Source organism: Vicia villosa, linkage group LG5 (genome assembly GCF_029867415.1).
Source record: "Vicia villosa cultivar HV-30 ecotype Madison, WI linkage group LG5, Vvil1.0, whole genome shotgun sequence".
NCBI lineage: Eukaryota > Viridiplantae > Streptophyta > Magnoliopsida > Fabales > Fabaceae > Vicia > Vicia villosa.
In genome coordinates, this window is record NC_081184.1 from 122,568,224 (window position 1) to 122,593,066 (window position 24,843).

Here is a 24,843-nt window from a genome sequence, read left to right on the forward strand (position 1 = left end):
TAATGAACAGTACGACGAGTAAACGGTACATTAAGAAATAAGAGATACGGCAAACTTTAAGAATGACGATTAATAACCCATGCTACAAACAGTAACATGTAGATGATTGGGAGTGTCAACATCCCAGGTCCACATTTTTCAGGGCTATGCAGACAGAAGAAAGACATGATTACCACCACGACGGTGATGATCATAAGAAAACACGTCTCTATCCGCTTTGCCATTTTTGCCGGGGGAAGAAGAGAGAATGAATATGAAGTAGAAATTTGAGAGATGACTTAGAATTTGATGTGAGATTTTATGGAAAAAATGAGAGGTATTTATAGAATGAAAAGAAGGATAGAGACGTTTAGGAATGAAGTGATTCCGTACAAAAGGAAAATTTGAGTGGAAGTAAGATTTGAAAGAAAGTGTATGATAGTGTTGGGAAAAAGAGAGATGTATAAAATAAAGTTAGGATTTGATTTTGAAAGAAGAGATTTGAAAAGAAAGGAAAAGATTTTGAAAATAATGGAATATAGTACAAAAATTAGTGGGAAACAAAAAATTAATAATAATTTACTTGTTACCAGTACAGTCTGAATCCCCGGACTATGCGTCTGCAAAAGATTTAACTCTGTACCAATTGCGTCAGTACTATTTATCTGTAAATAAATATCAAATAAATAGCGTGTGTGAAGTAATAAACAGTAATTGGCGTTTGCGTAAGAATAAATTCAACAGCGAGCCAAAATACCGTATAAGAAAAATTCTAAAAACCAAGTATTCATAAATCAGGATATGAAAATCCAAGATTATATGAAACTCTTAATTTTTAGATTGAAGTTTTCTTGAAAAAAGATGCGGGCAAATTTTGGGGTATAACAGTTGCCCCTATTCAATCTTCTTAAACCTGAAGAAATTGTTTGAAATCTGAAGGTAGAAGATGATTGAATATTATATATGCCCTGAAAATTTGCACTTACCTTGCCCGGAAGTGATGTTGGAATTTGTCTTTGAATGTTGTCTGAGAAATGTTATTGGCAGATTGAAACATTACCTGAGATGGGCTTTCAGATGCCATCTGGGAGATGTATTTGATGGTTTGTTCACCAGAATGAATCCATTGATTATATCTTGATGAAGGATTTGAAAACCTCTGCGTTGACTGTTTCGGAACCGTCCAAGGTTACCGCTTTAAGTCTTGGAGGATGATCGTTACGGAACTGTCCAAAGTTTTTCCGATTTAGATTTTGAAAGTTGATCGTTGTGGAACTGTCTGAGGTATCAGCTTTAGATCTTCGATGGTAGATCGTTCTGGAACCGTCTGAGGTATCAGCTTTAGATCTTCGATGGTAGATCGTTCTGGAACCGTCTGAGGTATCAGCTTTAGATCTTCGATGGTAGATCGTTCTGGAACCGTCTGAGGCATCAGCTTAGATCTGTGTTGGTATGTTTTGAGTTGATAGGTGATTTGTAAAGAGAGATCTCTTCAGAATGAATCTTCGGTTTGATTATATCTGAGAGGACTGCTTATCTGAATAGAGTTCAAGGGGAACATTGCATGTGATTGAGAACATCTTTGTTGAAGACATCCGTCTGCCTGAAAAAATCAAGTTAGTGTAATGCAATGTTTATGATGTATGTAATGTATGAGATTCTCGAACTAAAGGAGAAATATGCATGTAATGTATGCGTTTGTTATGAAACATTATATGCTATGTATGAATATGTGTATGATGTATGATGTATGATGTATGATGTGTGATGTATGATGTATGATGTATGATGTGTGATGTATTGAGCGTATCAAGCTTCTGATTGGGAAAATAAATCCCGGCTAGCCATTTGGAGATGAAGGCATTGTGATTGTTGATGATTTTTGTCGTCTTGTTTGAGTACCCTCGGCTGGGAACCTTTTTTGATAACCATGGTGCTCTGTTGAAGAATTTTTGATTACCGCTCGGGGATGAAAAGTAATTTGAAAGTTCTGATTTTGATGCCCTTTAAAGTGGGATTGAGGAAGATGCATAATCCTCCGATGCACTATTTGACCAAGTCCTGGTGTGGAGATCACACCTTCTGGGGATAGTAATCTGGACAGCCCTGCTGGGGAATAAGATTCCTCGAATCACTTTGTTGGATAGAAAAATCTCAATGCGGAATTTGCTGAGAAATGCATTTCTGTTGGGAATTTTCTTCTGATGCTGGTTTCGGGATGATGTCCAAGTGATTGGGACATTACCTGAATGCTATTCCTGTTTTTCCTGGTAAACATCAATCATATTCAAATGCACATGTTCATTCAAAATTATCATTGGGACGTTTACGTATTCAAAACAGAAAAAAGTGAAAATGTTGATTTTGAGCATAAGATGTATTGATTTTTTGAAAAAGAGCCATGATAGGCTGATTAGTACAAGGAGACAAAAATCCTAGTAGTAGGAAATTGTCATAAAGTTTTGAAAAGTATTTATAAAGAGAAATAGCTATGTGAAAACAATCCAGTCAAGTTTCAATTCTGCTATTACCAATCTGTCTTCGAGCATCTCATCCCTCACTTGTTGGAAGAAAGTAATTGGACTGATCGGTGTCTTTGATGTGTTGAATCTTGAAGGTGAGTAGGTAAATAAACGGAACATAGTTGTACGCTTTATTCCCTAACTTTTGCCTAGGCTGCCCTTTCAGGTTTTCAGCCTACCGGGATAATTTTATTTAGCCTCTAATTTTTTCCTGGACCGCCCTTTCGGGTTTTCAATCCACCGAGACGCTCATTTTTTGCCTAAGTTGCCCTTTCAGGTTTTCAACTTAGCGAGCTTTTCTTTAAGCGAAGTACTTTTTGACTATGTCCGCATTCGCAGGGTGTGGGAAATCCTCGCCATCCATGGTGGTAAGCAACATGGCTCCGCCGGAGAATATTTTCTTGATTACAAACGGTCCCTCATAAGTGGGAGTCCACTTGCCCCTGGGGTCACCTTGTGGTAGGATGATGCGTTTGACAACCAAGCCACCAGTTTGGTATGCCTGACTTTTGACTTTCTTGTTGAAGGCTTTGATCATACGCTTTTGGTACAACTTACCATGACAAATAGCTGCGAGTCTCTTCTCATCAATCAAGTTTATCTGGTCCAATCGAGTCTGAATCCAGTCGTCTTCGTCTAGATCGGCTTCTTTCATAATCCTTAGGGAAGGAATCTGAATTTCAATTGGAAGAACTGCATCCATACCGTAGACTAAGGAGAATGGAGTTGCCCCAGTTGAAGTACGCGCAGATGTGCGATAACCATGAAGAGAAAAAGGTAACATCTCATGCCAGTCTTTGTAGGTTACTGTCATCTTTTGTATGATTTTCTTGATGTTCTTATTGGAAGCTTCCACCGCGCCATTCATCTTTGGTCGATATGGAGAGGAATTATGATGTTTGATCTGGAACTGTGTGCAGAGTTCAGTAATCATTCTGTTGTTTAAATTTGTGCCATTGTCTGTGATGATCCTTTCAGGGATGCCATACCGACAAATGAGATTGTGCTTGATAAACCGGGCCACAACATTCTTGGTGACAGAAGCAAATGAAGCTGCTTCTACCCACTTTGTGAAGTAATCAATAGCGACCAGGATAAAGCGATGTCCGTTGGAGGAAGTAGGCTTGATTTCTCCAATCATATCAATACCCCACATTGCAAAAGGCCAAGGAGCTGTCAGGACATTTAGCGGGACTGGAGGTACATGTACTTTGTCGGCATATATCTGGCATTTGTGACAGGTTCTGGAATGATGATGGCAGTCTGTCTCCATGGTAGACCAGTAATAACCTGCTCTTAGGATCTTTTAGCCATTGTATGTCCACTTGAATGAGTACCAAAGGCACCATCGTATATGTCTTCCATAATCTGTTCTGCTTCCTTCTTATTTACACAACGAAGTAAAGTCGAGTCATGGTTGCGTTTGTATAGGGTTCCATTACTTAGGAAGAATTTGGCAGCAAATCTTCTTAGAAACTTTCTGTCGTTAATGGATGCCCCTTCAGGGTACTCCTGAGCTTCGAGATACCTTTTTATTTCATGGAACCATGGTTTGTCTTCCGTTCCTTCGGCATCGATCTTATTGCAATAGGCTGGTTCGTCTTGTCTGTAAATGGTGATCATTGGCGCCTCGTTGTCCCACCTGACTTTGAACATGGATGACATGGTAGCTAAGGCATCAGCTAGTTGATTTTCTTCGCGCGGGATGTGTTCAAAAGTGATCTCTTCAAAGTAAGGAATCAAACTCAGCACATATTCTTTGTATGGAATTAGGTTCGGGTGCTTCGTGTCCCATTCCTCTTTGACTTGATAAATCACAAGCGCCGAGTCTCCGTAGACCTCCAAGAACTTGATTCTTAGATCGATTGCAACTTTGAGACCTAGAATACATGCTTCGTACTCGGCTATATTGTTAGTGCAGTTGAAGCATAATCTAGCAGTGAATGGTGTATAACCTCCTGCAGGGGAAATGATCACAGCTCCGATGCCATTGCCAAGCGCATTAGAGGCTCCATCAAAAACCATAGTCCATCGGGATCCTGGCTCGGGTCCTTCTTCCGGTCCTGCTTGTTTGTAGTCAGTGACTAGCATAATGTCTTCATCTGGGAAGTCAAAGTTTAATGCTTGATAATCATCCACTGCTTGATGAGCCAGATGATCAGCTACCACACTTCCTTTGATTGCTTTTTGCGAAGTGTACTGGATGTCATATTCTGTTAAGATCATTTGCCATTGTGCTATTCTTCCAGAGAGGGCAGGTTTTTCGAACACATACTTGATAGGATCCATTTTGGAGATCAGGAAAGTGGTGTGATTTAGCATATATTGTCTTAGTCGGCGAGCCGCCCATGCTAAGGCACAGCAAGTTTTTTCGAGTAGTGAGTATCTTGTTTCACAATCGGTAAACTTTTTGCTAAGATAGTAGATTGCAAGCTCCTTTCGGCCGGACTCGTCATGTTGCCCCAGTACACACCCCATTGAATATTCTAACACAGTCAGGTACCTTATCAGAGGTCTTCCTTCCACTGGTGGTAACAAGATTGGCGGTTTTTGGAGATATTCTTTGATCTTGTCAAAAGCTAATTGGCATTTGTCATTCCATCTTTCCACTTGATCTTTCTTCAATAGTTTGAAGATCGGCACACAAGTAGTTGTCATATGGGCAATAAATCTGGCTATGTAATTCAGACGTCCCAAGAATCCTCTGACTTGTTTCTCCGTACGGGGTATAGGCATTTCTTGAATGGCTTTGACCTTGGCAGGATCAACTTCAATACCTTTGCTGCTGACGATGAAACATAAAAGTTTACCAGATCTTACTCCAAAGGTACACTTGTTCGGATTTAGTCGCAACCTGTATTTCTTGAGTCTGTCAAACAGCTTGTGTAGATGACCCAGATGTTCCTCTTCGGTGTCGGACTTTGCAATCATATCATCGACATACACCTCTATCTCCTGATGAATCATATCATGGAACAGAGCTACCATTGCACGTTGATAGGTTGCTCCTGCATTCTTTAAACCAAAGGGCATTACTTTGTAACAAAAGGTTCCCCAAGGTGTTGTGAAGGTTGTTTTTTCCATGTCTTCGGGTGCCATTTTGATTTGATTGTACCCTGAGAATCCATCCATGAAGGAGAATACCTTGCATTGTGCGGTATTGTCAACCAGTACATCGATGTGAGGTAAAGGGAAATCATCTTTGGGGCTTGCCCGGTTCAGATCTCTGTAGTCTACACACATTCTGACTTTCCCGTCTTTTTTGGGCACAGGCACTATGTTAGCTATCCAAGGAGGATAACTCACAACTTTCAGAAAACCGGCATTGAATTGCTTTTCAACCTCGTCTTTGATCTTTTTTTGACATATCAGGCCTACTCCTCCGTAGTTTCTGCTTGACTGGAGTGCTACCTTCTTTGATTGGCAGGCGATGAACCACAATGTCCGTGTCAAGGCCAGGCATATCTTCATAGGACCAGGCGAATATCTCGACGTAGTCTTGCAACATTTGAATCAGTCTTTGCTTGACACTGTCTTCTAGATCAGCCCCTATCTTGACTTCTTTCTTTTCTTCGTCGCTGCCCAAGTTGATGACCTCAATTGGTTCTTCATGCGGCTGTATAGTCTTTTCTTCTTGTTCTAGCAGCCTTGCAAGCTCTCTTGGTACCTCACAATCTTCCTCACTTTCGTCCTCAATTTGGTAGATCGGATTTTCAAAGTCATGACGGGCAATAGCATAATCGTTATCAACTGGATCCAAAGTGAATGTGAATCTGCATTTATTTATGTGGGTGTGTGTAAGAAAACATAGCTATTTGAAAAAGCAAAGAAGGAAAAAGGATCACAAAATTTGAATATGCAAACGTCCCATGATTTTATTGAATGAACATGATCATGATATGACAAACCCTTATAAAAGGACCAGTGTGCTTCGGGCAAGGCACACGGCTTTCAAGTTCATGGTTCGATAGTACAGGAACCATTTTTATCTTTGAACAATATAAACAACGAAAACAAGGAATTGCATTTACTCCTGATCAAAGGAGATCACATCCTCAGCTTCCCAGTTGTTCAATCCATTGTGGTGAGCAGGGAGTATCCAGCTGTTCCAGTTGCAGTTGTCTTCTTCATCTTCCACAGCATTGATTTCATTGGTGGGGAAATGAGTCGGTGATCTTTCAGGATAAGTAGGATGATCTGTTGGATATGAGGATCCAGGTTGAGGTACCTCTGTTGGCTGAGCGAGATACTCGATAAGGCCGTCCCATCCAGTCGGGATGATGTCTTTGAGGGAGACTTGTGCATTCTGCTGAGTAGTGTACTGTGACAGAAAATAACCCTCTCTATTTGGTGTTTCCCTGGCTTCTTCAAGAGTGAAATTGTCGTCGTAATGTTCATCCCATCCAGTTGGGACAATGTCTTCAATGGCGACTTGTGAGCTCGGAGGAGCAGAATATTTCACCATAAAGTCATATTTGCCACTTGGTTCTCCTAAAGTATCCCAAACTTCTTTAGGTGGATTTTGATATTGCTCATTGATGGAACTTGTGAAACTTTTGCCATTTTCAAATTGATTGCCCCATCCAGTTGGGGTAATGTCTTCCATAGCAATAAAAGAACTCTGAGGTGCGGTATACTGAAAATTATATCCGCCGTTTGGTTCTCCCAAAGTATCCCAAACTCCCATGGGAAGGGGTGGAACTTCATTTGGGTATGGCTGGATGATATGGTTCAAGAACACTCCATCGTCTTCAATAGCATTTACTCCTTGGCTGATGAAATGTGACATTAATCCTCCAGAACAAGGACTTTGATCGTTCTTTTGATTTCAATTAGCATAGCCCATGCCTAGCTTGTCGGACTTGTAAGGTACATCGAGGAGCTGTCCCCATATTGTGCAACCACCTTTTTTGATCACAGCTTTGGCATCTTTGAGAGAAGCCATAATTGTAGTTGGAGTAGCAGCAATATGCTTGGTAGTAGAGACATCTGGAGAGACCACCTCAAAAGATTGGCAGGGAGTTTCGATGAATTCGTCATCCAACTCAACATACTTGGAGTTACTCAGGTGACTAACCACATATTCCTCTTCGCTATAAACTGTGACAATCTTTCCTTTTACTGGATATTTCAACTTCTGATGCAGGGTAGAAGTTACAGCATTTGCCCATGTATCCAAGGGCGTCCTAGTAAGCAGGAATATGCTGGGTGAATTTCCATTACATAAAAGGTAGAATCAAAGATCTGAGAGCCCACTCTGATTGGGAGATTCACCTTTCCGTACACTGTTCTTGTTGACCCGTCGAAGGCTCTTACCACAACATCGCTTGGTTGTAACACAATTCCTTCGAAGTCAAGCTTTTCTAGTACTGTTTTTGGTAATACGTTCAAAGAAGAACCGTTATCTACCAGCACATGAGATAGAGTGGTGCCATTACATTCAATGGAGATGTGTAGGGCTTTATTGTGATTCTTTCGAGCAGGGGTTAGATCAATATCAGAGAAACCGAGGCCATTATTTACTGTTAGACTGGCAACACAATTTTCAAATTGATCGATTGAAATCTCTTGTGGTACATGTGCCGCTTTCAGGAACTTCATCAGGGCTTTGGCATGAGCTTCTGAATACTTTAGCAGAGACAACATTGAGATTTTTGAAGCAGTATGCCCCAGTTGTTCGACAATATTGTAATCACTCTTGCAGATGATTTTCAATATTTCCTCCATTTCTTGCTTTGATGGATCCTCAACAGTGACTTCCACCGGTATTTGAACTGGTTCAACTTGTGGCTCTTTGCCTCGAGCGTTGACATCTTGATTAGGAACTGGGACCTGGACTGGATTAGTAAACACATTTGGAGAAATTTCTGGTGAAAATATCCTTCCACTTCTCGTAATTTTACTGGTACCCACAATATTATCAACAGTTGGAGTAGTAAAATTCAGGGCCTCTTCGGTCAAGGTATCCTGTTTAACTCCATGGACATAAACATTAGTGTCATAACTCCACGGGACAGCTTTGTCTGAGGAGTATGGAAATGGAGTTGGACTGGTAATGATTACCGATGCCACTTTGGGTGTAGCAGAAATTTTGAAAGGAGCTTTGTTAGGGATTTTCAATGGTATATTGGAAACCACTGAGACGTCCTCTATTCTCATCCCGTTTGCAAAGACTTCACATAAAACGTCCATGGAAGGTAGCCTCTCGAACATAATGATACGGCGATCCATCCACCTTTGAATTCCCATTCTCAGATTTTCACAACCATTGAGTAGGTGTGTGCAATAAAAGCAATCAGGGTCACAACCTGGAAAGTAACCAGCTTGGATTAGCTTTCTTTTGACTTCGAGGAGCGGAGTTGACAATTCTGTCACATCATAGATGTAAATAGTGTCTATGATAGCATTGACGGTCTTGTCGTGCTTCGGCATAGGTGCCGTGATGACATTTGGAGTCTCTGGAGGATCGAACTCAATTTCCCCAGCATCTATCATGTCTTGTATTTTATTTTTCAGGGCCCAACAGTGATCTGCGTCATGTCCTGGATAGTTGGAGTGATACACACATGTTGCATCGGGGCGATAACTCGGAGAGGAAGTGTCGACATTCTTTGGAGGGTCTTTTAATGTGATCAGATATGCTTTTAACAAATGCTGCAATGCTTGAGAGATTGGCATATTGATTCTGGTAAAATTTCTTCTTGGCGCATCTGGTCGACGCGTATATTTTGGCGGTTGATCTTTTTGAGGCGCAGATGCGGAGATCAGAACTGCCCCTACAGATTGGCGATGCTCATTTTTGCGACCTTTCAGACTTTGCATTGTATTAACCTCATTCCTCCCACTGATGGGCCTTTTTGTAGTACCAGAGGAAGAGCCTATTTGAATTTTTCCACTTTGAATGCCGCTTTCGACACGTTCTCCAGTCAATATCAGGTCAGTGAAACCTGATGATGAGCTTCCCAGCAAATGACTGTAGAAAGGGCCAGTTAAAGTGCCCATGAACATGTCGACCAGCTCGCGATCAGATAAGGGTGGTTGAACCCTTCCAGCCATATCTCTCCACTTTTGTGCATATCCTTTGAAACTTTCTTTTGGTGCCATGGACATGCCCCTTAGTTGAGTACGGGTTGGTGCAAGATCAGCATTGTATTGATACTGTTTGTAAAAAGCAGCAGCTAAATCTTCCCAGGTATGAACTTTTGTACTTTCCAATTGGTAGTACCACTCGAGTTGTGTACCCGACAGACTTTCTTGGAAGAAGTGAATCCACAATTTGTTATCTGCTGTATGAGGTTGTATCTTCCTTACATAGGACCTCAGATGTAGTTTTGGACAAGAAACTCCATCATACTTTGCAAAGACAGGAACTTTGAACTTTGGAGGGATAACAACATCTGAGACGAGTCCCAGATCAACGAAATCTAAACCAGGTATTTTTTGTATCTCCATAGCTTTCATGCGTTCTTCCAACTACTGGTATTTGTCATCATCCTGTTCGTCTCCAGAATGATAATCTTCTTCATTAGAAGAGAGGGAGGGTTTGGCAGAACCCTGGTTGCTGTGATTGTCTCCTTGTTCACCATCACCGACTATTTCAGGGATCGGTGGCTTTTTGGACTTTTTGACTGGGATTTTGATCTTCCTTTTCAGGTGACTCAAGCCTACAGATCCTTTGGGCTTCTTTTTCTTCTTGGTTATCAAGGCTTTCAGTTCTTGTTGCCCCTTTGCCAGTTCCATAATTGCTACTTGAACTTGGGCGTTCTGTGCTTCGAGATTCTTAAACAGCGAGGAGATGAGAAATCCATCATGTGAACCTGTTATGCAATGTGTATGAATGAAATGCATATGCAATGAATGAAATGTATATGCAATGTTTTCAAGGATCTTAGAATTTAGATTTGTTAAAACAAGGGAGAAACAAACATTTATTTCTTTTTTCTCTTTTTTTTTTCTTTTTTCTTTTGCCTCATTCGTGCTTACAAAACAGAAATAAATAAAGAAAATGAAGGATCCCTCAGGTCTCCCATGGACGCTTTCTCTTTGCACCCAGGAATGTGTTGATCTGCTGTTCTTCTTGGAGTTGTCCGGTGAGCTCCAATAATCTTCTCTCATATTCTTGACAGTGTGCTTTGAACGTGTCTCTTTCCTCTTTTAGTTGAACCCAAGATTTCTGCAACTCTTCCAAGTCAGTTGGCATATCCGGATGTAGAATAACTTGAGGTTCGTCTCCTTCGACTTCTGGCTCGATAGTCACAGGTAGAATAGCAGGATATGGCATGATGAATTTCTGAGCATGAGTACGCACCCATCTGAGGTAAGGTTCCATAGGAATAGAATTCCATTGCCCCAAAGTTTTGCTTTCTATTCTATAAACACTGCCCCACGCATGTATAAACCTTCGTCGATGTCTGTGGGAATCATTCTCGTAATCAAACACAATGCCACGGATAATCATGTCATGAGGACCGTTTCTCCGTGCATATCCGAATTGGCGTAAAGCTAGAGAGGGGTTGTAAGTGATGCCTCCCTTGATGCCAAGTAGTGGCACATTAGGGTACTATCCACAATGGTCAATGATAGTAATGTCTCTTTGAAAGAAGTTGTTCCACCGGATATCTGAATGAGACAAAGACATAATCCTGCGAGACCATTGCATTCTTTGTTCATTTCTCAACACTGATCGGGGAAGATGAAATGTAAACCATCTAGCCAGTAGTGGTATACAGCACATAAGAGTTCCTCGTTTCTTCATGGTACGAGTGTATAGAGAATGTAGAATGTCTCCCAGCAAGGTTGGTACCGGGTTAAGGGTTAAGAAAAGGTTGATGATGTGCACACTTATGAACTGGTCGGGATTAGGGAATAAAACCAACCCATAGATCAAAAGAGCTATAACCTCCTCAAAAGCTGGATAACTTTTGTTTTTTAGTAGTAATCGAGCCTTTTCCATTAAGAACTTAGCAAGCAAACCCTGGACTCCGCTCTTTGTTTCCCAATTGGACTCGATTTCTGACTTTCGCAAATGTAAGGCAGCAGCAATGATTTCAGGTTTTGGAATCCTTTCTAAACCAGTGAAAGGTAATTGATCTCGAATAGGTAATCCAATTAGTTCAGAAAACTCTTCCAAGGTGGGTACTAACTGGTAATCAGGAAAGGTAAAGCAATGATGTTCGGGATCAAAGAACTGGAACAGGACCCGTATCATGTCTTCTTCAAATTTTGAGGTAACCAAATGGAGTAGGTGACCGTGCTTTTCGGTGAATTGAGCATTCTTGGGAAACTCTGATACTAAGTCTTTTAGTTCAGATGGCACCGTTGAGATGTTGATTCGGATGTAATCTCTGGTGGCGGGAGCCATTTCCTACAATAACAGAACAAAGGTAAACTCTTTGATCCTTGAAATGATTAGTGAGAAAATGATATGCTTATGATGCTTATGATGTTATGATGTCAAACATGTGGCAAACACAAACAAATCAAACAATAGCCTTAGGTTTAAAGGCTTGCATGAAGTTCATAGGTGATACCCTCCCCACTGAAGTTGAGTTGGTTAAAACCTGTCCTAGAATAGTATTTGGGTTCTATGATCCTTGGAGACAACATCTCAATACGGCGCTCAGACGGCCGATCAAAAATATTCCTCGAGGATAACTAACTTCGATCAATTTCAAAGCTAGCCACTTAATAGGCCACAAGTCAAGTTCAACTAAAAGGTTCTAAGACAAATTAGTGTTTAATGACATTTCGGAAGCCTAATATACTCCTTGATCGTTTTCAAGGGACATCAGTATAAACCAAAGTATCGCACTAACGGTGACTACCAGATCAACCGTATCGGTACATGCCGTACAGTTTCCTTGGCCTATTGTCACATACTTAAGGTATCTCGAGATTCGGGTTAGAATCTTTCACACAAGCAAAATACCCAAACAAACCTTTGAAAAATAGAGCAATCAAGTCAAGCAATTGAAAACATCGAAGTGATCTAAACTCTAAAGGTAATCCCTTTTGAAAACATTTTGTTTTTAATAGTCAATTTCCCCAGCAGAGTCGCCAGTTCTGTCGCCCTCGGTTTTTTACCATACCTCTCGCGGAGAGATACGCGAACTGACTCTTTTCTTTTGGCTTTTGTGTTTTTGAAAATCAGAGAGTCGCCACCGACTTTTATTTTATCCAATTAAGGAAAGGTTTATAAAAGAAACAGAAAAAGACCTTTAAGAAATTCTGGGTAAGGGGGTAGGTTATACAAAGGGAAGGTGTTACCACCCTTTGTATCCATGGTTATCCATGGGCTCTTTAATTTGCTTAGCTCACTTGTTTTCAATCACTTTTCTATTGCCTTGAAATGCTTGTATGTGGTTTCAAATACCTTTGTAAATTGACTTTGTAATGATCCTTGTGCGGATGTATACAAAGTGTTTTATCTTTCGAAAGATGTTTTTGAAAAAAGAACGTTAACTTCGTAATGATCCTCGTTAAGAGGTGGAAGTGTGATTGTGTTTTGATTCAGATATTTTATCTTTGAAGTTAGTGATCTAACGATTCAATTTTATCTTTGGCATACACGCAGTTTTATAAGTACTGGAATTTAAATGCAGAAATGTAAAATGCGGAAAGTAAATCTACGCTATTACATCGATTTTGCAGGAAATGTAAACTACGCTATTTACATGAATTTGACAACCTATACATTTATCTAGGAATTTAAATTGCAAGAAAATAAAAGAAATATTTTTGGATTTTTTGATGATTGATTTTAATTAGAATTAATGCATGATTAATTTAATTAAAATAAGAAAAAGATGGAAATAAAATTTAAACCTAAAAATTAAGCTTAAAATATGTTCAAAATGCTTATCAATTAATTTTAAGATAAAACTAATTTTTTTGGAATTTTTTTGAAATTGATTTTGAATTTATTAAGTTAATTAATACATAATTATGCAAATAATTATACAAATAATTAAAACTTAAAGAGAAAATTATCCTAAATATGTACAAAATTAGCCTATAATATATAAACTATATTTAATATAAAGAACAAATTTTTTTTATGATTTTTTGATTGGTTGAAATAATTAAAAAGCAAATATATATATATATATATATATATATATACTAATTAATTATGCAAAATATTTAAATTATGAAGAAAAATAAAATATCTTTATTTCAGAAAATAAAGTATTATTTTATCAACTTAAAAATATTTTTTGTGTATTTTTTGGATTTTTAGAACTATTTTAAAATGATTTTATAAAGAAAATTAAATAAAAATAGAAAATATATAAACAATGATCAGGTGTGGTAATTAAATGAGGTCCATGATGTGGGGGATATTCTAATGCGTTGGATGTGCTGAGATCATGATCCAATGGCTTAGATTGTGGGGAACATGATATAATGGTGGGTGACATGTGCTGAATTCAAGGGAATATATTATCCAGACTGGGACCCACAAGTGCATGCGTGGATGGGAAGACCATTTGACTGGCTAATGGTAAGCAGCCACGTGAGCGGAGGGAAGAGTCAGTTTTGACTGACGAACCACGCTTGGACGCGTGGTCGTCTTCAACCTCCGTCTCCTTCATTTTTTAACATGAATAGCGGCGGTTTTAATCCCCCTCTATTTTTACGATAAAAACACCATTTCTTGGTAGCTTCACAAACCTGCATGAACAAACGTTATGAAGAACAACAAGTGACCCAGATCCCCTAATTAGGATGCTCTGAGTCCAAATATGGTATTAGTTTCACTGTTTGAGTGCTGTAGCCATGGATTCGATGAAGTTGAAGTTTGAACATGCATGAGCACTTGTTAATGGCATAGAGCAATTCTCACGTGGAAGCTAACATATTAGAGCCCAGATCCACCCTATAAGGCCTCATGAACGCATTAGAATGATTAGATTACATTCATATTGGTTAAATGTAAGAAAACGAAAATTAATTATGCATGAAGGTGAAGAGTACTATGTACGTGTTATAAACCTTATAGGACCATATTATGAGTTCATTCTTACTCTATGCCACTTCAGAAGATGATTGAAAGTGATTGTTTGTATTGATAATGGTTGAAATATAGAAAACGAAAATTACAAAGTTATGATATTTTTGTGAGAATTTTGTGAAGTTTCTTGCTATCTCCTTTGCTATTTTCGTGTGTCTCCTCTATTGTGGAAGTATGCTGCCTAATTTATAAGCTAAGAGGTGCCTAAAATCTAAGCTAGAAGCATTGATGAGCTTTGTTGAAACTTTGATTTTTAAATATTAAAAATCTTTGAAACTTTGACCAAAGCTTGCTCTTCTTTACTTCTCTTGCTTTGTACTTCCTTTTGCTGCAGGAAATTGAAGATTCTTTGATGACTCATGCTTAGAAACTAAGCTATGCATTATCCTTCCATTTTCCTTTTTTAATTTAATCTTATATGTGATAAAATTAAATCAAAAAAGAACAAAAATGATGTGGGCTTTGTCTTGGTCGTGGGAGGCCCTTTACATCATGGTAAACATGTTTGGATCATGGAAATTGGGTTTCATTTGGAAGAAAAACATTTTTGATCAATGTTGATTTCATGCATTTTCCCAAAATTTAGCCAACTTCAACAAGGTTTAAATCCCTCAATTTTTATCATATGAAGGAGTTCTTGCACTTTTTGGAAACTTCAAAGAGTCCTCTAACCAATGTCTTTGGTCTCATGTCAAAATGATTTTCCATGCTCCTTGTGTGTCCTTTTGAAAAAAGTGACTTTTTGTTGACTTTGAAAATGACCTGTAATGTCTTGATTCATATTTTTCAACTGGTGAATCTAATGACCATGGGACCAATTGCATTTGAAATATAATTGAATTTCCTTCAAAATAAGCTTTGGTTTGAATTTGTTGGATGAAGGATGAGAGAGTTATGACCAGTCAAAGTTCAGTTGACTTTTTAGGAGAAAACCCTAATTTTGAAACTTAGGGTTTTGTTGATTTTTGATCTTTCCTTGATGAATTATGATCATCCAATGATCAAATGATGAATCCTTTGACAAAATATGGACTTTGACAAAAAATTTCATTTTTGACTGTCTGTTGACTTTTTTGGTCAAACGGGTCGTCTATTGACTGTTTGAGCTGCTGACTGTGCGTCTGAGCGAATTGAAGTTTGAAAATTTGTATGATGGTACTTTGAGATATATGGAGGTCCATGAAATCCATTTGAGGTCTCAAAAACTTGTTCTCCTGAAAAAAAACAAGAAACCCTAGTTAGGGACTGTTTGTGTAGGAGACAGTTAAGCGTACCTGATTTTTGTGCAGTGTTGAGTCTCTGCTAATCATGTGATATTCAGAAGACTTCTAGGACAAAAATCTTGGAATTTTGAAATGCAAAAGTTTGATTTGATTGATGGTACAAAACACGGAGAATTGCACTGTCAGCGGTTTGACTGTCAATTGACTGTTTAGAGTGAAAATTCAACAGTCAAAGTTAATATTTTTTTGTTTTTGTTTTGTTTTTGTTTTGTTTTTTTGTTTTTGTGTTAATGGTGAAAATTTATTTACATGAGTGGTTAGTAAAACACAGACGTAGTAAATAAATAATAAATACTGTATGCGAGCAAAATTACCGATAATGACCCTGAAAATCATTTAATGCACATAAAAATAAATATTTAACTGGCAGAAAACACACAAAATATTATCTGGATAATTAAGCAACAATATGACAAATAGTACGACATTTAATACTGACAGTACCAATATTACATACTATAATGAACAGTACGACGAGTAAACGGTACATTAAGAAATAAGAGATACGGCAAACTTTAAGAATGACGATTAATAACCCATGCTACAAACAGTAACATGTAGATGATTTGGAGTGTCAACATCCCAGGTCCACATTTTTCAGGGCTATGCAGACAGAAGAAAAACATGATTACCACCACGACGGTGATGATCATAAGAAAACACGTCTCTATCCGCTTTGCCATTTTTGCCGGGGGAAGAAGAGAGAATGAATATGAAGTAGAAAATTGAGAGATGAGTTAGAATTTGATGTGAGATTTTATGGAAAAAATGAGAGGTATTTATAGAATGAAAAGAAGGATAGAGACGTTGGGGAATGAAGTGATTCCGTACAAAAGGAAAATTTGAGTGGAAGTAAGATTTAAAAGAAAGTGTATGATAGTGTTGGGAAAAAGAGAGATGTATAAAATAAAGTTAGGATTTGATTTTGAAAGAAGAGATTTGAAAAGAAAGGAAAAGATTTTGAAAATAATGGAATATAGTACAAAAATTAGTGGGAAACAAAAAATTAATAATAATTTACTTGTTACCAGTACAGTCTGAATCCCCGGACTATGCGCCTGCAAAATATTTAACTCTGTACCAATTGCGTCAGTACTATTTATCTGTAAATAAATATCAAATAAATAGCATGTGTGAAGTAATAAACAGTAATTGGCGTTTGCGTAATAATAAATTCAACAGCGAGCCAAAATACCGTATAAGAAAAATTCTAAAAACCAAGTATTCATAAATCAGGATATGAAAATCCAAGATTATATGAAACTCTTAATTTTTAGATTGAAGTTTTCTTGAAAAAAGATGCGGGCAAATTTTGGGGTATAACAGGCCCCAAGTCAATTCTCCCCACATTCAATCAAATTGGTGCATGGTCTGAATTATCCCTCCTATTAATTCTTTGATAAATCACCTCCCAATCCTCTACTAATTTCCTCGAATTTAAAAATCTGTCTAATCTGCTCATAGCCTTTCCGTTATCTTTGAACCAAGAGAACTTCCCTCCGACACAATTGATATCGACCAAATCCATATCCTCAACAAAACCACGAAGCTCCTCCATACCTCTAGTCGACTGATTACCTACTTCACCTATACGTTCCTCACCCCACAGAACTTCATTGAAATCTCCCACAATACACCATTCCTCTTGACCTCTAGAATTCTTCTTATCGACCAAAGATGACCATAACATTCTTCTATCCACCCTATTACAGGGAGCATAAATGTTTACCAGATTATACCCTTATCCTTTCCAGTTGATATTGATCCCCACATAACCTTTTCCTACAAAGCTTTAACTTACCGACAGATAGCCTTTTCTCCACAAAATCACCATACCACTCGCAACCCCTATAGAATTACTCGTTGTCCATTCAACATCCTTGTCACCCCAAAAGGCACACGCTAGCAAGTCACTGAAACTAGAAATCTTTGTTTCTTGAATGAAGCAGACTTCTATTTTAATAGCTTGAATCAAAAAACTAACTCTCTTCCTTTTTGAAGAGAATCATCCACCCCTTATGTTATATGATACTAAATTCATGATAACATATTAATATTCCCCTTAAAACCTTTGTGACCTTCCTTATCTCTCAGTTCCATTTCATCTATCAATTTCTCAATAAAAAAATCTTCCTTCTCACTCACCACCCCCATTGTCACAATAGAAGACCACACCTTCCTCCCTACCTCAGAATTACCTAACATTCCCTTATTACAACGAGCAATATCGGACTCAGCTACACAGTTACAAAAAGAAGACTCGCCGGTAAAATTTGGATCTTCAATGGAATTAGATGTTGTTTTCTAAACTTCTCTCCTCTTCTTTTTGTTATCGCTCCGAGGTCCTATGCACGCGTAAAAAGACGAAGAAATTTTAACTTTATCCCCCAAATCACAAACAAATTTTTATTTCTTTTTGTTACTCTATTTTGATGGGTGGATGTTTCTACAAGCCTGGTCAAAAGTTAATGGGCCACTCTGTTGGACCTCTTTCTCCCCTGGACCAATGTTAATCAAGGCAAACAATTTCCTCCGCTGGTCCCACAGTCCACTAAATTATTGTCCATAGGATATCCACACATTACTGAGTCCCCTACACGGCTAACCTCAGTGCTACCCGCGCCATCCTCACTCACATTTAATGCTCTTTGCTTTTCCACCTCGAGAACCTCCATGCAGTCAATTTCATGTAAGTCAAATACCACTTTTTTCCCTTTAGACAAAATATCCTCCTTATTATGTGTAACTTTCTGACTATCACATAAAGCCTCTTCCTCCATGTCAAACTTCTCTCCACCTGTCCCATCAAAGTCTCTTTCATCCTCCCTACATGTATTCTCCATTTTCCCTAGGAAATCCTCCGCCTCTTCAAAGGTTGCAGCCTTCAAGGAACTAAAAGAGTTCGTTTCAGCTTCTCCCCATGATATCCTTCCTTGAATATTAACGTTAAAGAGCCATGGATCTTCTATCATGCAAACGTAATAAGATATCCCTTCTATTATTATATTGACTGTTCCATCCAGCTTATCATTCCATTCGGTTTTAATGTAGACTCTGGCCTCATCCATCCTAGTTCTTGCCATTGTCTCATCATCACTTTTAATATAAATTCCTCTGCATTCATCTATGGATTTAAACAAGCTTTCACTCCAAGCATGAAAAGGAATACCTGATAGCTTCAACCAAGTAAACCTCTCTTTATCAACGTCTAACGACTCCCATGGTTTGATGGTGCTGAACCATTGTTCCCACCAATCCCTCCTTTCTTCTATGAATAACTCTATTTCACCACTAACTAAATCTTCCAACAAACACAAATTTAGGCCCAGAGTAGTAACTGTAATGGGAAAAAAACTTCTTCCAAAAACGTCCTTTGAAATCTAAAACCATCCATGGGTTCTTAACCACACCTGTAAATGCTTTCCTGTACCTTTTAATGTTTTCTTGGCCAGGAGAGAAATGCAGAACCTTGATTGTTTTCTACAACCAATGCATGCTTCTTGCTTCAATTTTCTTTTGAAAAGAATTGACCAATACATTCTATCTCCCCTGTGGAATGACAACATCGACTTTGTTCGATGTAGAATCCATAAGTGGACTTCCACCCCCAGAATAAATCTTTGATTCCACACTGAAAACCAATATTGAATTAAACTTTAATAATCCCAGCTTTAAACAACACATCATCGACCATTATGACAAAACCACCACAGAATTTTTCGACATGGAACATGTTGCCTTTTTTACCCTTTGACTTTCTCATTATTTCTTCTGCTCAAGCTCTATGGAGATAGCTAAAGGGTATATCCATCTGGAAATTCATCTTCCTGAGTGCCGAAAGATATCTATAGGCAAACTACTATTGGCAGTCTTATACTAGTCATTAGTTAATGCTTCTTATTAATTGAAATTTCTTCCTGAGGTAGAAAAGAAATACCTCTTTTTTGGGCCAATGCGGCTCTTACAACTTTGGCTTAATACCACATTCGAACCAAGACTACACATTACTATGTCGAGGGAACTCATGGTAGAAACAAATGCTCAACACATTGAAGGCACTAGGCTTTCCTGAGTCATCCTAAAGATAACCCCATGGAAAAGGATTTTATGAGGTATATTTTATTGTTCCTCGACACCGGAGAATTTGTTTCAACCATGGAACCCTTCGTGGATCGAATTTTTGGTCCTATTTGGTTTAGGAATAGGTTCCCTGGTGTTACTCCCGCTGCTTCTACTATGTCAAATTATGTTTGGTCATCCTTTTTAACTCCTGCACTTTTATCTATCAGAATCAAACCAAGAACACATGACTTAGGTTTTACAAGTTAACAACCAAACCTAGTGGCAAGACAGTTTGGCTTTAGCCAAATGGTGCCAAAGTCCCTCTACACATGGGAAGACAACATCTGCTGGTACGAGCAGAAATAATTTTCTCTAAATGAGTATCAAGACCGCTTGAAATTTCAAAGCCAATAAATTCTTGAGCTCCCCTTATTTAAATTTCAAATTTCTTTCTATTCTACAAAAGAATTTGAGAAATGGTGGTCAAACTATTTCACCAACATCTTTTCTGAACCAACCTTTCTTTGAAGGTTGACAGTTGATTTTAGCATCTTGCATGAGACTCTCGAAAAGAATGTAATATTTAAAAAAAAAAAACTTACTCACCTCGGTTTTCAATTTAAACCGAGGTGTTAATACTTTTTATCTCGATGTTTTCCATAATCGAGGAAATAATTAAGCGTGTTTATTGAGGATATTCATCCTCCTTAAACAAATCTTTGCCATTCATTTAATGAGTGTCAACGCTCAATACACTACTATTAGTGATCCGTGTGAAACCATAAAATTTTTTTATTATAAAAACATTCTTAATATCTAAATTTGATAATGAAACATCTTGAAGCACTTGAAACTATCTATATCCACCACTATATACTTTGATCTCTTTCTTGTTAAAGCATTTTCCATGAAAATTCTCTATGTTGGATTGCAAAAACAAAAAATTATTTGGTTTAAGGTTTATGTTCTTAAATATTTATTTGAACAGACAATCATTTATATATCTAACCTTTATTTTTTGTTTTATATCATAAACAAATGCAAACATAAACAATTGAAAATATCCTAGCACCTAACATTTGATCTTCCCTAAAATTTAATGAATCAAAGATCCAACTTTTCATCTTCACTACAAACTAATTTTTACTTTAATATCATGTGTAAACAATATAATATTATGGGTAAACAATGTAATTTATAAACGAAATAATTTATTAATATTTTGTGTAAACAATATAACCGAGAGGTATGATGTGTAAGTTTATCTTGTCCCTTGATATTCTTCAAACAATATAATTTATCTTGCCCCTTAATATTCTTCAAACAATATAATTTATCTTGCCCCTTGATTTTATTGATAAACCGAGAGGTATGATGTGTACGTTTTAACAATAATAAAAGTGCGGAAGCTGAGGTTCAAATCTATGTGCATATAGTTTGACCTCACGATTTTTAAAACACCGAGAGATAAAGTGACAGCTTTTGATGACGCTCTTAGTAATCTCATTTTTATAGCCAAGGTTAAATTTATTTTTCGTCCCAAATAAAATATAATTTTTTGTAGTAGTGTCTCTTAACCTCTGTGTTTTAGTATTACCGTCAAACTTTTTTTTCAAATTAGACAATTTGACTTTATCAAATAAATTGATGGAAACGATTTTATTTTATAAGAATATAGTAATAATAATGAAATAGATGAGAAGGTTGAAAGAGAATTAATATTTGGCCATAACTCTAGAGATAGTTAGACAATTTAATAAAAAGTCGTAGACAGTTGACAGTTTAATAAGTCCTATGAAAGGCGACTAAGTTAGAAGAGGATCATTTCTTCCCTATTTGACTCTATCAAATAAATTGATAGAAAAAGATTTTATCGCATAAAAAGTATAATAATATTGATGAAAAGGTTGGAAGAAAAATAATATTTTGCTACTGTATTACTGAAGAAACAATTGGCACTTTAATAATTTAAAAGGCGCAGACATTTGACAGTTTAATAACTATAACAAAGTTGGAAGAGGATCATTTCCTCCATATTTGACTCCATTCATGTTGCATATATATAACTCTAATAATATTTCTGAATAGCTACAACTCCATACCTCTCTTTGTTTCATAGATGGAGTTTTTACTAAGTTGTATGATCTTCCTATTTCTATTACCATTCACTCTCTATTTTCTACTTTCTAAATGCAGAAAAAACAAGTCAAACATGATCAAACTTCCACCAGGACCTACTCCTCTTCCTTTTATAGGAAACCTCCATCAATTAGGAAGAAAGCTACACAAATCCTTAGCCAAATTATCTGAAATTCATAGTATTATTTTAAAAATTGTATTAATTTATTTTAATATAAATTCTAAAAAAAAATGATAATGGTGGTGTTATCATGATTAAAATAAAATTATTTGGTTAATGACATAGTGCCATTGTTATGTAGAACATTTTAATATATTTGAAGAAAGTAAAAAAATATTTGTATAAAAAAATTAAACAAATTATATTTCAATATAGAATATAACAAAAATTAACTGATCGATTTTGGTCGGCTCTTACTAGTTTAATAATTTATCCGACCCAACAATTAAATCAAACTCATAATCCTTTTAATTGCTAGTTTGACTAGCCGGTCCGATCCGATTTTAAAACAGTGTCACCGCCTCTCAACTTTCTCTCTCACTTTTTAATTTGTTAATCCGTCATATTTGGCAGATGATTTTAATTATAAATATATTTCTTTAAACAATATGATTTCTTATTTTATTATAAGCTAATTCATAATTTCTTTCATGTTTAGCCACACCAATATCTAATGTCTGGATACTCCATGCTTCTAAGGGTCACGTGAAAAGTAGTGGCTCTAAAAACCTGACCAAACTGACCGGTCAAACCGGCCAGATAACCGATTTGGTTCAATTAGTGAATCAAATATATTGTTGAACCGGTGTGAACCGGTCAATACCGGTGTAAAGCGCTAAAATCAAAACAACCGACGGTATAGATGCTTTTTAAAAAAATAATTATCCAAACAAAATTAAAATGACGTTGTTTTGATTATTTTAAAGAAAATTTAAAATAAAAAACAAAATAAAAAAAATAAAATAAAGATGTTGCGAATGCGATTGATTTTGTTGTAGATGATTTTGATATTGAAGAAGGAGATCCCATCATTAAATCAATTTTTCCGTCCTTGAAATTAAATTTATTAGACAATGAAGTTATTTTATTATAAAATATTCAATTAGATTATGTTGCAATTAAACTTTGTTTGAAATTATACTTTGTAATTTTGTACTAATTTAATTTGTGTGATACCTATGTTTAAAATTTAAACTTAAATTATGAACCTGTAAATTTATTTATCATATGATATTTTCAAAAAATTTAAGTACCTACTTATATTTTGTAGAAACTGAATCATCTGGTTCGATAGGTTCTATACATATATAGTTTTGTTATAATCATCGGTCTCTTCAACTGAGTTATCTGGTTTAATTCGATTTAGTCGATCCTACCAGTGATCCACTAGTTCGACCAATAAACCATTGATCCAATACTCTCACTGATTTAATATCCAATCCGATTTTTAAAACAGTGCTAAGACTCACATCAACTGATAACCATTGTCAAATATGTAACAATTCAATATTAATGGGACAGTTATAAAAATCTATCTATATACAGCAATAAAAATCTAAGTACCTGGAAAAACCACTAATACCCCCTTTGAGTTTACGTTTAAACTTTTCTGATTCCAGGGTTAAAAATGACTATTTAAAGTTTGTTGCAACCATATTAATTTGACATTTAATAAGACTGATGTGTCACTTCCTATTTTTTCTTACTCATTTTTATTTTATTTTTAATTTATTTTTATTTTAATCTAAGTAACTTTTGCACTTCAGATTTGTGTGGGAAACATAATTCTAAATTTCTAATTACTTGGGAAAGTCACACGGTAAATTGAAAACAACATACCTCTTGATATTAAATTTAACACTCTGCTTTACTCAATGTATATAGTAACCAAAAGTCACATAGATATGAGAAGTTGCTTATCTATTTCTTCTTCAAAACATCATCAAACCCACAAACAAATGAAAACTTGATTCAAATAGCTGGGAACATGCGGAAGTCGCCGGAAACACGCGCCACTATGTCGGAAACTGAAACTCTCCTACACTACGTCGTGACTCGATTTGAATTGTTTATTCATATTTTTTTAGAAACTCTACATCTGTGTTTAAGATTCTTTTTCATTAGCAAGATTTGATGATTTGCAGAAGATGGAGCAGGAAGAAATTGAACATCTACACTTCTTTAGTGATATTTAGCATGTATGGAAAAAGAAAAAGAAAAAAAAATTTGGAACCGGTTCTCCATCTCAAATTTGTTTGACTGCCAAAGCCTCGAAATTTTTTGTTTGCAAATATGAAGGAAACAGTAGCTTTGAAAGCTATAGATTTTCGATTGTTAGGATACTTTAAATCCAGGTAAGGATTTTAGATGGCGGTTATATCTGCATTGTTGCTTGATGAAACAGTGCCGTCGGTGAGGATTACATACTCCTCTCTAAGTCGTTTTTGTCCTTCTATTTTCTTCCACTTTCTGATCTATCCTTTCCACTTTCGTTTTTATTTATTTGTGTGTTTTGGTTGTTTGTGTATCAAGTTTATTTACTTTAGGTTATTCATTCTTCCATGGATTGAACTTTGGCTGGCTTTTATCACATGTAATTACAATATTTCATGTTGCAGTTACAAAGTCACGTGAGCAGAAAGAAAGGCCTCTTTGTATTTCCCCCAAAAGTCTTCGAAGTTAATGCTAAGAAAGCAGCTGCCTAGGAAAAGAGAAATCAAATAATGAACGGGAGGAAGAAAATGGTGGGACAGTGTGTATACTCAATAGGCAATATGCATTCAATCTTGATCTTTATTAAAAATGCACTGCAGCTAAACTTATGTAATTGTAATGATTGGATTA